The following is a 17,923-nucleotide window of genomic DNA, read 5'->3' as shown; positions in this document are numbered from 1 at the left end:
CAATTGCCAAATGATAGCTATCCCCAAGGCTGTGCAAGAGCTGAATGAACTCCTGTAGAAAAGTTAGATTTAAAAAAATTCAAGGAAGCAATTCATATGGCATGCATTCACCTTTTGTGAAGCAGATATTAAACTTGTGGTCAACTCATAATAGAATTATTCCTAGAGACTGGATAGACTTGGTTGAAGCTGTTTTGGAGCCTGGTCCACAATTACAAGGGAGTACCTGGTTCAGATAAGAGGCTAAAACTATTGAACAGTGGAATAAATCTAGAGGTATAAAAATCTTGCAAGATTAACTTCTTGAAGAAGGAGATTATGCTAGTACAGAAAGTCCATCACTATATGCTGACCATGTCCTGGCTTTATGCCACACAGCAACTTTGAATCTTTGGGACAGGACTGGAGAAGTAGGAAAGAAAAATGAGTCATTTACTAAAGTTATATAGTGCCCAAAAGAAGCCATCATGGATTTCTTACAAAGACTGACTTTAGCAGTAAGTAGGATGATAACTAATTCAGAAGCTAGACAAATAATAATTGAATCTCTGGCTTTTGAAAATGCTAATGCACAATGCAAAAGGATAATTAGGCTGTTAAAGGCAAGATAAGCATCCTTGGAGGAATGGATCTGAGATACAATCAATATGGAATCTCATGACCATGATGATGCATAGATAGGAGAAATGATTACCACAGGTTTGAAGAAAAATCACAATGTCAAGTGTTTCAATTGTGGCAAACAAGGTCACTTGAAAAGGAATTGTAGGCAGGGTATTCCTAGAAACCATGTGTTTTCTAAGCATAATTCAAAAAGAACACCACTCCCTACTGGATCATGCAGAAGGTATGGAAAAGGAAGTAGGTCAAAAAGAAACAGTCACGGTAACCCTTTGTCCTCAGAAAACACCTTGAGCATTGTCTTACAGACCCTCATGTCAAATTTAGTTCAGTCATTTCCTGTAACCATAAAGGAAACTCCTTCCCAGAGCAATTAAAAAACCTAATGTCTATTATAGGAACCAACTGCTTTGGATGATAGAAAAGCTATAGAGGGGAGAACAAAAAATTCAGGAGAAATTATAAATCAAATATTTTGGCAAACTTCTATAAATGAACAAAAACAAAAATTAAAAATATGAATAAATGATGTCATTGAAGTCCTTGTAGATACAAGTGCAGATGTCACAATAATTAACCAGAATCGTGGCATCCAAATTTGCCTCTTCAGGAGGTAAATGTTCAGCTTTTAGAGAGTGGAATTTTTCCTCAGGTAAAACAGAGTGTGAGATGGGTCTAATGTATAAGGCCAGAAGGATAGAGAAAAAAAATTAAAGCCATATGTGTCTAACATAGCAATGAACTTTTGGGTATGTGATTTGTTACAGCAATGGAATCCTCAGATTAACATTCCTTCAATCTCAAAAACAAGCCATGAATTAATTTATGTGTCTGAGAAAAATATTACAAAGTGTTATAAAGAACAGTTACCCGCAGTTCAGGGTGAGCAAGAACAGGGCACAACATCCAATGATCTTCCAAAGTACTAATAGCCCTGCCTTTAAAAAGGTTGATGGACAAACCTGTTAAAAGCAGTGGCCTTTAATAACAGAGAAACTATAGGCCTTAGAACAACTGGTACAAGAGCAGTTAAATGCTCAGTATATTGAAGAATCAACCAGCCCTGGAATTCTACTGTATTTGTTATTTAAAAAGAAAAAGAAAGAAAGAAATCTGTGGGGATGGAGAGATGGCTCAGTATTTAATAGCACTAGCTGCTCTTCTGGAAGTCCTGAGTTCAATTCCCAGCAACCATGTGGTAGCTCACAACCATCTGTAATGAAATATGGTGCCCTCTTTTGGCTTGTAGTCATACATGTTATACCCTGTATACCTGTATACCAAAAAAAAAAAATCTGGAAAATGGAGAATGGTAACAGATCTATTAATAAGGTGATCCAACCAAATGTAGCAGGTCTTTCTTTGGACCAAATAATGAGCAGAGACTTCTTATTAAGTATAGGCGCTTGGCCTTAGCTTAGGCTTTTCCCCAACTAGCTCATAACATGAATTATTGTTTGTATTAAGCTACATTTGCCTCATGGGTCGTCACCTCTGCTCAGTACCATGAATCCCATTTCATCCATGTCTGGCTAGTGAATCTTGCCTCTTTTCTTCCACAAGTTTCCATAATTATCTGTTGGGGGCAACCCAGAGATGAATTGCTAAAACCAGGATGGCCCAATACCAAGTCCTGCTTCTGGATTAACCCTGCACTCAGTTTCACTAAAGACTTCAGGCTTCAATCCTGTCAGTCTCCCAGGGAACACGCCCCCTGGGAACCCCTGCATGAGTGTCTTGAGGTGACGACCTGGTCCAGTCTATCAGGCCTGTTGGTGACACCAGAAGATGTATTGTTCACAGATGGGAGCCGTTTCCTCAAGACAGGATCAGGTTTGCAACCAAAGAGAAGACTATGTGGGGAAAAGCTTTAAATGGGAAAATCTCAGCTCAACAAGCTGAGCTTTTAACTCTGATTCATGCACTCCCCAGGGGTGGGGTAGATTACAGGGGAATGGGACACAAAGGCTATCCCAGATACCATCATGGCTGATACGCTTTCACCATGGTTCGTATCCATGGAGCTCTTTATAGGGAAAGAGGATCGTTAACCATAGCAGGAAAAGAAAAAAGAAATAAAAATAGAGACGAAATCTTAGCCCTATTGGAAGCTGTCTGGTTACTCAAGAGGGTGTCCATTGCCCATTGTAAGGAACACCAAAAAGGAGATTCCTCAAAAGCCAGAGGCAACAGTGTGGCTGCCTGACAAGAGACTCTAGAACCAGTGGGAGCCTCTCGAGACTTGGTAGCCCTGTTGGAGCGAAGCTTTCCAGACCACCTGGAATACACCCAGTTGAGAATGCCTGGGCAAAACAAGAACTGAGTACACAAGATAGACAAGGCTATGCCAGGCGGCTCGGCTGAGAGGGCAACCAGTTACAGTTCCACACCGAGCCACTGGCTGAGGGCTGCTGACCACAGGCTGCTGAACTCCTCAGACCCAGGTATTAGATTCAAGTTGGGAAAGCCCAATTAAAGACATCACTTTTGTATGTGCCCCCTGTACTCAAGTAATCCCCAAAGGGGGAAGGAAGATCCCACATAGGATCAGGGATCAAAAAAATGGGCCTGTGAACATTGGCAGCCGGCCTTCACTGAAGTTAGACCTACTGTTTTTGGCTAGAAATATTTGCTGATATTTGTAGATAGCTTCTTAGAATGTTTGGAAGCCTAACCTACCCAAACAGAGACTGTTCCAATAGTTACTAAGAAATTTCTTCAGGAAAGAATTCCTAGATTTGGACTTCTCCTAGTTTTGAGGTCTGACAGTGTCCTAGGCCTTCATGGCCAAAGTGTCTTAAAATCTGACAAAGAGTCAGGTGATGGTGGCACATGCCTTCCAACCCAGCACAGGAGGCAGAGGCAGGTGGATATCTGAGTCAGAGGCCAGCCTAGTCCACAGGGCAAGTTCCCGAACATCCAGGGCTATGCAGAGAGAACCTGTCTCAAAAAACAATCTGTTAAAGGTATTAAATATCAATTGGAAATTACCCTGTATGTATTGGCCACAGAGCTCAGGACAGGTAGAAAGGATAACTAGAACTCTTCAGGAGACTGGAGAAGTTGGTCCTGGAAATTGGCAATACTTGGGCTAACGTCTTCCAATTTTCTTTCCTTTACCCTGCTCAAGGCTCAGTGTACTTTCTACTTTACTCTTTTTGTGTGGGAGACCACCTTTAAACCTCCACACACTCCAAGAGAGTCTCCTGGCAGAAATGTCTGATTACTCCCTTTTCTTTACTTTTATCTTATTTTTTTTTTTTTTTTTTTTTTTTTTTTTTGGTATGTTTGTTTTTTCAAACAGGATTTCTCTGTATTGTTTTGGAGCCTGTCCTGGAACTTGCCTTGAAGACCAGGCTAGCCTCAGACTCACAAAGATCTGCCTGCCTCTGACTCCTAAGTGCTGGGATTAAAGACAAGTGCCAACAACATCCAGCTCTGATTAGTCCCTTTTCAAGTTACTGCAGGCTTTACAGGGAGCTCGCCAGGCCATAGAGCCCACCTACCAGCCCCAGCCAGGAGATGTGGTTTGGATAAAGAGGATCGCTACCTGGACTCTGGAGCCTTCCTGGAAGGGACCCTTCCCACTTTTCCTCTCCATTCCAACTGCTCCTATCTGAAAGTGGCTGGTGTCATCCCCCTGATTCATTACTCCCAACTGAAGAAGTCTGTTATGGACTATGACAGACTGAGGACTGGACTCCAGGCCCTTACAGAGAAGGCTGACCTGACATCATTAATCTAGAGTAATATATTCATCCTTTTCCTTTCTCTTTGTGTGGAGACAGGAGCCTGCAACCTTCACTGCCCCCTCCTACCCCATTCTGGACCTGTGAATTAAGAATGACAGACACAGGGAAGGGGACAGTCAGTCTAAGCATAATTGAGCAATCTCAGTTCCACATACACCTTGTTCTTTTACACCCACTTTTGGAGTTGTGGGCATAAAAGGAACAGTTATGGAGACCCATCTTTTGAGAGAGAAATACAGGCAGTCTCTGTTTACCTGGACGTCATGGCTGATCACCCTACTGTCATCATTAGCTGGACCATTGATTCTTATCCTGACCAGGCTAACAGTAGGACCCTGGATCTTTAACTGTATGGCTGACTAATCAAACAGAATAAGCCCAGTTAAGCTACTGGTCCTAAGGATCAGCTATACCCCCCCAGGACAGGATGAATTAATAATTTGACTCATGTCCACGGAACCAGGACAGAATGTGACAGGGCAAGACAGTGCAAAGATTTTTCCATTCTGTGTTCTTGTTGAGCTCATTTTAGATTTAACTAGAGTGTGATCTCTTTGATGGAAAGCCCTATGGAAAAAAAATTTACCCCATTCTATTCTAGGAACCTGTACCACTACCACCTGCCTCTGTTATAATTTTTAATCTAACTTTCTGTTAAAGATTTTACTGATATATTTTTAAAATCACACTCAAATGAACTTACAAATCCTGAGATAAAGGAAGTTTATAGAGTAGTCTTATAAATCTTGAGATAAAGTTTATACTTTGAAGAAATATCTCCTTAAGTCTTTGGCCTTTTCTATTGCTGGACTTGGGATATAGTGCCTTTATGTAATAAAGGCCTTTATGTAGTGTATTTATGTAATAATAGACATATATTTTACTATCAAGTTATGTAGCCTCTTTCTACCCGCATTTTTTTTTTCAGGGATCTGTTTTCCTAATAAGTAGAAAATTTTAGGATTCTTTATCCAATAATAATGTTTCTGTTTATCTGGCCAAAGCCCTCCCGTGTAGGAAACCTCACCACCCTGTCATTTTGGGAAAGGGAGATTTTGGACTTGACATCCCCTATCTCATACCCAGCACCTATCATTCCAGTTTTGGGGAGTTTGATGGGGCAGAATTTTATTTTATTTATTTATTTATTTAGAAATGGTCTTTTCAGTATGTAGAACTGGCTAGCCTAGAGTTCACTATGTAGGCAAGACTGGCCTCAAACTCAGAGATCTTCCTCAACCTCCTAAGAGCTGGGAATTTGAATGAGAAAGAAAGAATGAATGAAAGGAAGGAAGGAAGGAAGGCAGGCAGGCAGGAAGAAAAAAGCAATGACTTCTCCTAGGTATGGTGGAAGAGGTTTATTACAGACATTTGGTAGAGCATAGCCAGAGGTAGGGTCCTCTTTGAGTCTTGAATGTGCATGAACCTGAGCTGGGCCACATGGTAAGAGCAGGAGGGGGAGATGGGAAAGAAAGGAACCAGGTGTAGCAGCAGTCACCAAAATGTTTGGATTATATAAGGAAGGGGAGCCCAGCCCCCTGGACTCAGAGTTTAGGATACGGGCAGGGTATTCCAGCCAGGAGGACCGGTGGAGGACAGGTAGGGACTGATGGAGGATGCAGGAAGAATCAGGTGACAGGTCTGCTTTGATGTGTTAAACAGGCACCTCAGCCACTCCTCCCCAGGTTTGAAACCTAACATCCCAGCCTCTTTTTTTTTTTTTTTTTTTCCTTTTTTTTTTTTTCTTTTGATAATAAGTGAATGATAAAGAAGGAAGTGTAATCTTCTCTATGACTTCTTCCTGTTGCCCTCAGGATGTCTTCTTTGGGCCTGAGGGGTAGGAGGATCTAGGACCACCTGGGGCTAGCCGCTTTGAAGTTTTGAGGGAGCTGGTATGGAGTGGTCTGTAGTTGATTTGAAAGCTGCTGGGACAGGTAGGCCAGGGAAAGAAGGTAAAATTAAAGGTTAGGGGGAAATTTTTATCTTGGGTGTACATTTGAAACTTCCAGACTCAAGGTCCTGGTAGTTGTGGGAGGGGGAGTCCTAAGACTAGGGAAAGGGAGAGATCCCACTCTCAGGGATAGGCAGTAGGTAGGAAACCGTAAAGTTGTGCGCCACCATGTCCTGTCCCTTTTGTAAATTCTGATAATGGTTTAGTTGTTAAAAGTTATTCTTTAGAAGTACCACATATTTTTTTGAGGCAGGGTTTGAAGTAGCCTCGACTAATCTTAATTAAGATCCCTATGCATCAGAGGACAACCTTGAACTTCTGTTCCCCCTCCTTTTACCTTCCCAAAGCTAGGGATTAGCAGTTGTATTCTACTATGTTATTCTGGGAATCAAACCTTGGGCTTCATGAGAGCTAGGCAAGCTCTCCATCAACTCAACTCATTCCCAGCATAAATTATGCCCTATTATTATTTTTATTATTATTTTCTGTTGCCCTGGCTGTCCTAGAACTCACTACATAGATCAGGCTGGCCTTGAACTCACAGAGATCCTCCTGCCTCTGCTTCCCAAGGGCTGGGATTAAAGACATGGCCTACTATGAACAAAGATTATATCCCATTATTCATGCATAATTGTGCCGTGAAAATTCTCTTTCTGAAGAAGTGTCTTAGTCTGCATGATGACAATAATATGAAAGAAATAAACCTTAGAAATATTTTTGATCATTTTATCTTCTTATCATTATTATTTGTGTGTTTGTGTGTGTGTGTTGTAGCAATCAAATCCATTGAGAGAAACCGAAGATTTAGGCTCAATTCAAATTTAGATTTTTTTTTTTTGAGACAGGGTTTTTCTGTGGCTTTGGAAGTTTTCCTGGAACTAGCTCTTGTAGACCAGGCTGTCCTCAAACTCACAGCGATCCACCTGCCTCTGCCTCCTGAGTGCTGGGATAAAGGCTTGTGTCACCACCGCCCGGTGTTAATGTAGGGCTTTAAAAGTGGACATCAGCTGGGCATTGGTGGCACCAGCACTTAGGAGGCAGAGGCAGGCGGATCTCTGTGAGTTCGAGGCCAGCTTGGTCTACAGAGCGAGTTCCAGGACATGCTCCAAAGCAATATAGAGAAACCTTGTCTCAAATAAATAAACAAACAAACAAATAAATAAATGTGAGTGGCTATCATCAGAATGGTGTATATTACAACTATTTGTAGAGTCCACAGCTGGGCAGGAACATTGTTTTACTTTCTTCATTTGTTTCTGATTTTCCCACTCTATAGTAATAAAAAGACCATTTCATCCCTTTCCCATAGGGATAAGCCAGACTTATAGAAGAAGCAAGATGGCTGTTAATACCTCACAGCCCATTATTTTATACTTCTCTCACATGCAGGCCACTAAGATCTTCCAGGTGTTTCAGAGCAAAAAGTGGACAGCCTTTAGGGGATGCCTAGCTCCATGTTAAGTTTCTTTAATCATCACAGGGGACCTGTGTAAATTATTTACTCAGTTCTGAGCCCTCTAATGACTAGGATGGAGTAGTTCATTTCAGGAGAGGCAAAAACACAAATTAGGTCTGGCTGTCATGTCCCATATATGGCATGTGTTATGCCTGTATGTATGTCTGTGTACCCCCTTTGTGCAGTGTGCTCAGAGGAGGGGTTGGATTCCCTGGAACTGGAGTTACAGATTGCTGTGAGCGAACAAGTGAGTTTTGGGAATTGAACTTGGGTCCTTGGAAGAATAGCCTTTAACTGCTAAGCTATTTCTCCAGCCCTTGGATGGCAGAAGGTTTTGAAATGAGTAGAAGAGAGTCAGAATTGGTAGTGGGAGATGTCAGGAAACTGCAGGTTACTTGGCCATTGTTGTCATAAGTATATTAGATCAGTGGTTCTCAACCTTCCTAATGCTGTGACCCTTTATACAGTTCCTCATGCTGTGGCAACCCCTCAACAATAAAATTATTCTGTTGTTATCTCATAACTGTAATTTGGCTGCAGTTATGAATTGTAATGTAAATATCTGATGCAGAAATATCTAATATGTAACCCCCCCCTACTGGGGTCTCAGGTTGAGAACCAATATATTAGAGGCACTTTAAAAAATCTGCCACAGAAGGAATGATTGTCCACAGTCAGAAAAATTTCTGCCACTTGAACAGGAAACCCTTCTTATTCAGGACTGTCAGAGCTACAGTTTATAAAAAAGGAAAGAGAGAGAAAAAGAAAGAAATGAAAAAGAAAAAATGCAGCTTTTTTTGAGGAGGGAGACACTGAGACAGGGTTTCTCTGTGTAGTCCTGGCTGTCCTGGAATATTGCTTTGTAGACCATGCTAGCCTTGAACTCACAGAGCCGTCTGCCTCTGTTTCCAAGCTATACAATTAAAGGTGTTCCCAAACATCAACCAGCTCCTTTTCTATACTAAGTTTTCCATGTTTGTTTGTTTTGTTTTGTTTTTTGAGCCAGGGTTTCTTTGTGTAGCCCTGGCTGTCCTGGAACGCACGCTGTATATCAGGTTGACCTTGAACTCACAGAAATCCGTCTGCTTCTGCCTCCCAAGTGCTGGTAAAGGTGTGCACCACCATTGTATGTCTAGTATAGAAATCTTAACACTTGGGAGGCAGAGGCAGAGGTCTCTGTGATCGAGTCCAGCCTGGTCTACAGAGGGAGTTCCAGGACAGGCTCCAAAACAATAGAGAGAAACCCTGTCTGTGGGAAGCCACCTGGCTTGTCAGGCTTTGCCACGTCAGCTTGTTTACTGCTTTTGTATCCTAATCATCTGCGCATGAGCATATGATGTTATCCTAATATGGCTGCTCACCTATCCCGATTGGGTGATGCATAATTGTCTGATGAGACCTAAGCCAATCAGATGACGTTGCATGTCCATATCATCACGAGTATATAAGCTTGGCGCTCCGTAGGGTTGGGGTCCTTCTCTCTTTCAGCTTGGAGCTCCCAATAAAGTGTGCTTGAGAAGAATCCTGTTGTTGTCGTTCTTCCTAATGGTGGGACGGGCGCAACACCAGTCTCAAAAAAAAAAATGTTTTTTTAAAATTTATTTATCTTGTGCATGTGTGGCACACACACACCATTCCATACATGTATATGTTATAGTACAAGTGTGGAGGTTAGAGGATAACTTTTGGGAGTTGGTTCTCTCCTTCCACCTTTCCACCATGTGGGTTTCAAGGATCAAACTGAGGTCTTCAGACTTGATGACTCGTCTTTGTCAGTACTAAGGACTGAAACTGGAAATTGGAGTGTCATGCATGTGACATAAGGACTTTATCACTGAAACCCAGTCACAGCTGAGGAATATCTTTTTATTGTTTTACTGGTACTGGAGATAGAATTTGAGGCCTTACACATGCCAGGCTGCCATTGCTGCATCATTACCCAACCCATCTTCTTTATACTTTTAATTAACTAATTAATTAAAGATTTATTTGTGTGTGTGCTCAGAGACCAGAAGAAGGTGTTGGATCCCCTGAAACTGGAGTTGTGGGTGGTTGTAACCTGCTGTGGGTACTGAGAACCAGCTTTCTAGAAAAGCAGTAAATGTTCTTAACTGCTGAGCATTATCTGTCACCCCCCCCCCCTTATTTTTAGACACTGTCTTGATGTGTAGCCCTGGCTAGCCTAGAAAACTCTGTGTAGACTAACTATCCTGGCCTCCAACTCACAGAAACCCACCTGCCTCTGCCTTCCCAAATACTGGGATCAAAGGTGTGTGCTTCTTTCTTCTTCTTCTTCTTCTTCTTCTTCTTCTTCTTCTTCTTCTTCTTCTTCTTCTTCTTCTTCTTCTTCTTTTTTTTTTTAATACAGAGTAAATTTTGTAGCACAGGCTGGCCTAGAATCAATATTCTCTCTTTTTTTAAAGGTCTTGGTTATCTCTCTCTCTCTCTCTCTCTCTCTCTCTCTGTTTGTGTGAGCCTAGCATGATCTCTTTTCACCAGGAAGAGAGTCTTGAATAATGCATGCAAGGGCACTTAGCCCAACTTAATGATGCCTATGTCCCTGAGTACTGAAACCTCGGCGGTTCGAGCAGTCTCAGGCAAGAGTGAGAACTCTGGTGGTTCTTCAGTACAGTTGCTAGTGACCCATCCTGCCTTTAGATGGCCAATGAGGAAAAAGGTAGAACACTTGAAAAAAAAAAAAACCAAAAAACCCAACAAGGTCTTACTGATAGGCCGGAACTTAGGATACCCAGTGTCAATCTTCCAAGCACTATAACAGGCGGGCACACCAAGTCCTGCCTGATTTTTTGTTTCTTTGGTAACAGCTATCCAAATTGACTTTTAGTTTCCTTGAAGTCTTTTGCCCCTTCCCCACTTTTCAGTGTAGTACTGGACATGAGATGTAGTGCCTGTATGTGCTACTAGACAAGCATCCTACCACCAAACTATAGCCTCCCCGCCTTTTGACTTGTATTTTATTGTTGAGTTGTAAAGCTTTTTTTCTTGTTTTTGAGACAAGTCTTACTGTGTAGCTGAGACTAGCCTTGGACTTGCTGTCTTCTTGCCTCTACTTTCTTTCTCTTGATCTACATTAAACTGGCTTCAAACTCACAAGAGCACCTCCTGCCTCTGCCTCCCAAGTGTTGTAAACAAAGGTGTGTACCACCAGGAAGGGATTTGCCTCCGCTTTCCTCATGTTTGATTGTATTATAAACATGGTTCACTGTAACTGGCTTTTTGTGTATTCTTCATATATTCTAGATATCAATCCCATATACATACGGTTGTGTTCTACCCTTATACAAGCATGTTCCTGGCTAGTTGACAATGTTTTTTTAATTTTTTTATTTTATTGGTGTTTTTCCTGTCTGCATGATGGGGTTGGATTCTGGAGTTAAAGACTGTTGTGAGCTGTCATGTGGGTGCTGGAAATTGAACCCTTGTCCTGTAGAGGAGCAGCAAGTGCTCTTATACATCGAGCCTTCTCTCCAGCCCCATGAAAATCTTAATTTAGAAAAAGAATTTCTGCTCTACTGAAATCAGTGTTGGTGAGATTACTGTGGCTATTTTAGGAAATAAAAACATCTCATGATTATTTAAATGGCTTGTAATATTTACTGTCACTTGGTCAAGTTCTATCCCGACCTTCCAAAATATTTTAACTTGCCAGCACTAATATCTTTAACAAATAAACACTGAGTTTTTGTCTTACTCAGTAGTACTTGAAAACTGAGGCTCATAAAAGCATAATGATATTTACATCTTCTTCTCATTATTATTATTGGTACTTTTGAAACAGGGTTTCTCTGTGTAGCTTTGGCTGTCCTGGAACTCACTTTGTAGATCAGTCTGGCCTCGAACTCAGAGACCCCCCTGCTTCTGCCTCCTGAGTGCTGGGAATAAAGATGTGTGCTACTACCGCCCAGCTGACATTCACCATTTTTTAACCAAAGGAAAAAAACGCAGCAATGGTGGTTTTTTCCAGGACTAAGTACTGGATGGAGCACTGGCTGCTAATGCTGACATCATCTTCAGATGCTCACTTTTTTCTGCCTTTTCTGCTGTTGCTGACTCAAACCCTGTGTCAACTTGGAGGGAGACTCTTTGATGCTATGGCACTCAATTAGTGTTTCCTATGTCCTTAGAGATGTGCTACTGTGTTTTAACAAATTTTGGTGATTCCAAATCATCTTCGAAACAAGTGCTTTCTTTGTTTTAAAATTAGCTGCTTACTTTATATGTATGGGTGTTTTGCCTGCATGTATGTCTGTGTACCCAGAATCTATCTGCCTGAGGGCATTGGATCCGTTGGCACTGGGATTACAGACGATGTGAGCTGCAACGTGGGTGCTGGAAATTGAACCTGAGTCCTACCGAAGAGCAACCAGTGCTCTTAATCATTGATTCATACTTTATTGAGCTATTTTCTTTTCCAACTACAACCTCATTTTTCTGCTCCTCCCCACCCCAGGTATATTAGTCAGAGTTCTTTAAAGGAACAGAACTGATAGAATGAATGAATGTATCATCTATCTATTTATCTATCTATCTATCTATCTATATATCTATCTATCTATCTACCTACCTACCTACCTACACACACACACACACACACACACACACACACAGGAAATTTATTAGAGTAGATACAGGCTATGGTCTAGCTAGTCCCACAATGGCTGTCTACCAACAGAAAAGTCCAAGCATCCAATAGTTGTTCATTCCAAAAGGTTGGGCCTCTTGGCTGGTTTTCAGTATATATCCAAATCCTGAAGAAGTAGGCTCTGATGCCTAGAAAGAGGAAGAGCAAATAGGCATTTCCTTTTTCCATGTCTTTTACATAGGTTACCATGAGAAGATTTGACCCAGATTTAAGATGGTTATTCCTACCTTAAATGATTCAGTCAAGAAAAAAAATTCCCTCACAGGTATACCCAACCACATTCCAGATGAAATGAATGTGACAACCAAGAATAGCCACCACACAAGGTGTGGAAGTCTGACTTGCAACTTGCTATGTAGAACTTGCTGGCCTACAGTAATTCACAGAGATATGCCTTCCAGCCTTCTGAGTGCTGGGCAAGGTGGTTTGAAAGACAATGGCCCCCAAAGGGAGTGGCATTATTAGGAGGTGTGGTTCTGTTGGAGTAGGTGTGGCATTTTTGGAGGAAGTGTGTCACTGTAGGGATGGGCTTTGAGGTCTCCTTTGCTCAAGCTATGCTCAGAATGGTACATGGTTACCTGCAAATCAAGATGTAGAACTCTCAGCCCCTTCTCCAGCACCATGGCTTCCTGCGCATGTCCCACCATGAAAACAATGGACTGAATTTATGAACCATAAGCTACCCACAATTAAATGTTTTTCTTTGTAAGGGTTTCTGTGGTTGCCAGGTGGTGGTGGCTCATGCCTTTAATCCCAGCACTCAGGAAGCAGATGCAGGCAGATCTCTGTGAGTTCGAGGCCAGCCTGGTCTACAGAAGGAGTGCCAGGATAGGCTCCAAAGTTACAGAGAATCCCTGTCTTGGGAAAAAAAAAAAAAAAAAAAAAAAAAGAATTTCTGTGGTCATGGTGTCTCTTCAACAATAGAAACCCAAACTAAGACACTGGGATTAAAGGTGTCCAGTATCATCCCTCTGCTCTGTTATGGTGGATGATTTGCCCCAGCCCCTGGCATCCATATACCCAAAGAGTCTGGAGTGTTATGGGGGTGGTTCCACCCAAGCCCCTCTCCCCATGTCCCTCAAAACCCTCCACACTCTGGTGCATCTCAGAAAGCCCGCCAAATTATGGCCCCTCCCCCAGAGATGCTCAAGACCACTCCCACAGGGTATTTAAACTGCCTCCCCCACCAAGAAACCAGACTTGTGGTTTTTCTGGTCTCCTTTTCCCGTCTCCTCTCTGGAGGACTGGAAGGCCATCTGGGAGGCCATGTGGGCTTTTCTAATTAGGTTTGATTTGGTATGATTTGGATTGCTGCATTGGCGGGGAGGCTTATTGGTGTGTAGAAACTTTTCATGCTCCTATAGTAAAACTCCTTGAAATAATGGTCCATATTCATGGATTATATTTCTTTTAAAAAAGTATTTGCCTAGTGTGTTGTGCTCTAGCCAGAACAACTTGCAAGAGTCAATTCTCTCCTTCCACCTTGTGGGTTTTCCAGGCTTGATGTCAAGTGCCTTTGCTCCTTGAGTCATCTCAGACTTTTATTGGTGTCTGAGACCTTACATTCTACTGGCTTTCCTGCTCTATTATGGAGCCTTTTTCTCTTCCTGACTTATAAATGTTATCCTGCCTCAGGGCCTGTTTTATAGTCCCTGGGAAATCCTCTCTAGTGTTATGGTTTATACTGATTACTTCCCCTGTTTCCATCTCCAGCTCCGTTCTCTCTCCTGAACCTCAGGCTCCAATGTTCAACTAACTATTAGACACTTTTATTGGGATGTGTAAGACACATCTCAAATTCAACACACCAAAGACATTCTTCTTTTTCTTCCCAGCACCTCAAATCTACTCTACTTCATTTCAGGTAATAGGCTACACTAGTCACATAGTTGCTGAGCTTAATCGATTAAGTTAGTCCTGTCTCTCCCCACCCCCTATTCATTTAGCAATCTTATTGCTTAAATCTCCAAAAACATCATCTGAATTCTAGTTCCCACTGTCTCTACTGCCTGTGCTCTGGACTGTTACTGTGTCACTCAGCTGGACTGTCACAAAGTCTCTTCCTTTATGCCCACCCTTGCTCCCTGGTGGTAGCCAGAGAACACATGATTTTCCCACAGAGTCTACAGTGGCTTTCTCTTACAGGCAAGATCAAAGTAAAGGCCTGCACATAAAATGAAAACAAAGTCCAAACCTTGACTCAAGGGTGGACACCTGTGATTTTTACACTCAGAAGGTGGAGGCAAGAAGGATCAGAAATTCTTCTCCACCGTACCTAGGAGCAGACATGTCCTTCATTTCTTTCTTTCTTTCTTTCTTTCTTTCTTTCTTTCTTTCTTCCTTTCTTTCTTTCTTTCTTTTTTTTTCAGAGACCAGATCAGCTTAGAGCATATGAAACCCCTCTCAAGAGAAAAATTAAAAAAGAAAAGAAAAGAAAAGGGCAGTTTTTCATTGATTGTTCACTTTGCATACTTCTGACTGCCTTCTGCTTCTCTGACTTTGTACTGGGTTCTAGGAACACTGGTTCCTTCTGAGCACTTCAGGGTTGTCCATGTGGAAAGGTTTCTTCCTTTTTTCCTTTTTTTTTGAGACAGGTTCTCACTATGTAACCCTAGCTGACCTGGAACTGGCTATGTAAACCATGCTGGCTTCAAATTCTGTCTCTGCCTCCTGAGTGCTGGGATTTAAAGGTGTGTGATAGCAGGTTTGTTTGGGAGGTTTCATTCTTGCTGTTCTCCTTGCTTGGAAGTCAGATATTTGGTCCAGCTGGCCTTTGACCATTATTTACATTTTAGCCTGAATTTGTCACCCCAGAAATACATTCTCTAACTAGCCTATCTAAAGTAACTTCACTCCACTGTGTAATCCAGTATTGTTTCATATTCTTAGAGTCTTTGAATTTTATCTCATCTACATAAATGTCAGTTTTTTTAAAAAATAATTTTAAAAGATTTATTTACTTTATGTACGTGATTCTCTACCTGCACATACATTTGGACGCCAGAAGAGGGCATCAGATCTCATTACAGATGCTTGTGAGCCATCATGTGGTTGCTGGGAATTGAACTCAGGACCTCTGGAAGAGCTGCCAATGCTCTTCACCTTTGAGCTGTCTCTCAGCCCATGAATGCCAGTTTTGATTAAAGCATATTTGAGTGAAATGTTTAAAGTCTGTTTTGAATTTCATATCTGTGTTTTGAGGGAATCATTGCAGGTAGAGAAGCCTGAGAGCCTGGGTTCCAGGTCCCTTTTTCCCATGATACTCAGTGACCTGCAGGCCCCTAGCACATCCCCTAGCCTGGGTCTGATAAGCCATCTCAGAGCCTGTAGGCCAATCAACACTTTCTGAGGTCTGTTACTTTGTTTTCAGACTTACATGATCTGCACAGCCATGCCCATCCAGTTGCCAGCCTTGATTCTTAGCTCCTTTCCTTCTCCTCCAGAGTCTATAGGAACGTCTGGATACATTCTGTGTGACTCAGGAGCAGAGGACCATTTTTTTCCCCCCAATGGTTCTTTCAGTAATGGTGTCTATATAATTCTTTTATATAAGACCAGGGTTTACATGGCTTGATTCTCTGAGTTGGATGCAGAACTTCTCTTTTCCTAACTACACTTTGGCATCATTTTCACTCTTATGTGGCTAGCTGTTTGACATGTGGCCATGGTCTGCAAGTTGTCTCTGTTTCTTAGAGCAAGAAGGAATCCTTTCTGTGTCGGAGAGTTGGAGTGGAAGACTGGTGGTACCCAGGCCTCCTGACTGATACCCACCCCCTTCCTTCTATCCTGTTATTATGCCAGGCTCTGTGTCACAGCCTTATGGTTTAGCTATTCTTGAAGGAAGAAGTATGTTCTCTGGAGTGTGAGAGAACTCTGGGTAAGATTTTTACTCTTTGCACAAATACATAAATTAAATGGAAAAAAATCAATCCAGCAAATTATTTCTCACTACATTAAGCTGATTTTAATCTTTTCTGATTAGAGAAATTATTCACAGGGTTACCTTTCAGACAAGAGTCTATAAAGGGGTGGGAATGGGGGGAGAAGGGAATGGAGAGAAGGCTCAGTAGTTAAAGTACTGACTGCTTTTCCAGAGGACCTGGGTTCAATTCCCAGCACCCACATGGCTATTGACAACTGCCTGTAACTCCAAGATCTGACACCTTCACACAGATATACATGCAGGTAAAACACCAATGCAAATAGAGATAGTAAATAAATAAGGAAGAGTCTATAATGAAGCCTAATTTAAGATGTTGACATAATATTCCAGGTTTATTTATTTAGCAAGTCAGAAAATTGGATCATCTAGGTAAATAATCACATTTTAAATGTTGGAATGTAACTTTAAAATTAGAAAAGATAAAATGAATGAATGACAAAAGAAAACATTAGGCTGGTGACATAGCTCTGTGGGTTAAAGCACTTGCCTCCTAAACCTGACTGACAACCATCTGAGTTTGATCTTTGGATGCCACAGTGGAGGGACAGAACCATTTCCTGAAAGATGTTCTCTGATCTCCACACATGTGCCTGCACTTACCCCTAATCCCCCACATCACACAGCACACACACATACACACACACTCACACACACACCACACACACACAAACACAACACACACACACACACACACACACACACACACAAACACACACTTTAGCCAAGCAGTGGTGGCACTCGCTTTTAGTTCCAGCACTTGGGAGTCAGGCGTAGTCAGAACTCTGAATTCCAGGACAGCTTGATCTACAGAGGGAGTTCCAGGGCAGCTAAGACTACACAGAGAAACCCTGTCTTCAACAACAACAACAAAACAAACAAACAAAAAAAGAAGCAAGCAAACAAAAAATACTTTGAAAATGATGATATTGATGTGGTATGTAGTGGTTTGAATAAGAATGGCCCTCATAGGCTCATAATTTGAATGCTTAGTCATCAGGGAGAGTGGAACTGTTTGAAAGGATTGAAAAGATTAGGAAGTATGTCATTGTGTTATCATTGAAGGGTGAGCTTTGAGGGTTTTTTTTTTTTTTTTTTTTTTTTTTTTGAGGCAGGGTTTCTCTGTGACTTTGGAGGCTGTCCTGGAATTTGCTCTGTAGACCAGGCTGGCCTCCAACTCACAGAGATTCACCTGCCTCTGCCTCCCAAGTGCTGGGATTAAAGGCATGTGCCACCAACACTTGGCTTTAAATACTTTTTTTTATTAATTTATTTTTTACATTTCTATCCCGGTTCCTCTTCTCCCACTTTTCCTGCTTCCCCTTCCACCTTCCATCCGCCCCTCGGAGAGAGTAAGGCCTCCCACAGAAAGTCTACTAAATCTGTCTCATCTCCATATAGAACGGGCTCCACAAATTCAGTTTGTGCATTAAGGTTGGGCTTTGAGGTTTTAAAAAGCCCATGCGAGGCTGGGTCTCTCTCTCTGTGTCTGCCTGGGGATCAGGATGTAGCTCTCAGCTATTGCTCCAGCACCATATTC

Source organism: Phodopus roborovskii, unplaced genomic scaffold (assembly GCF_943737965.1).
Source record: "Phodopus roborovskii unplaced genomic scaffold, PHOROB, whole genome shotgun sequence".
Lineage (NCBI taxonomy): Eukaryota > Metazoa > Chordata > Mammalia > Rodentia > Cricetidae > Phodopus > Phodopus roborovskii.
Note: the sequence above shows the minus strand (reverse complement) of the source record.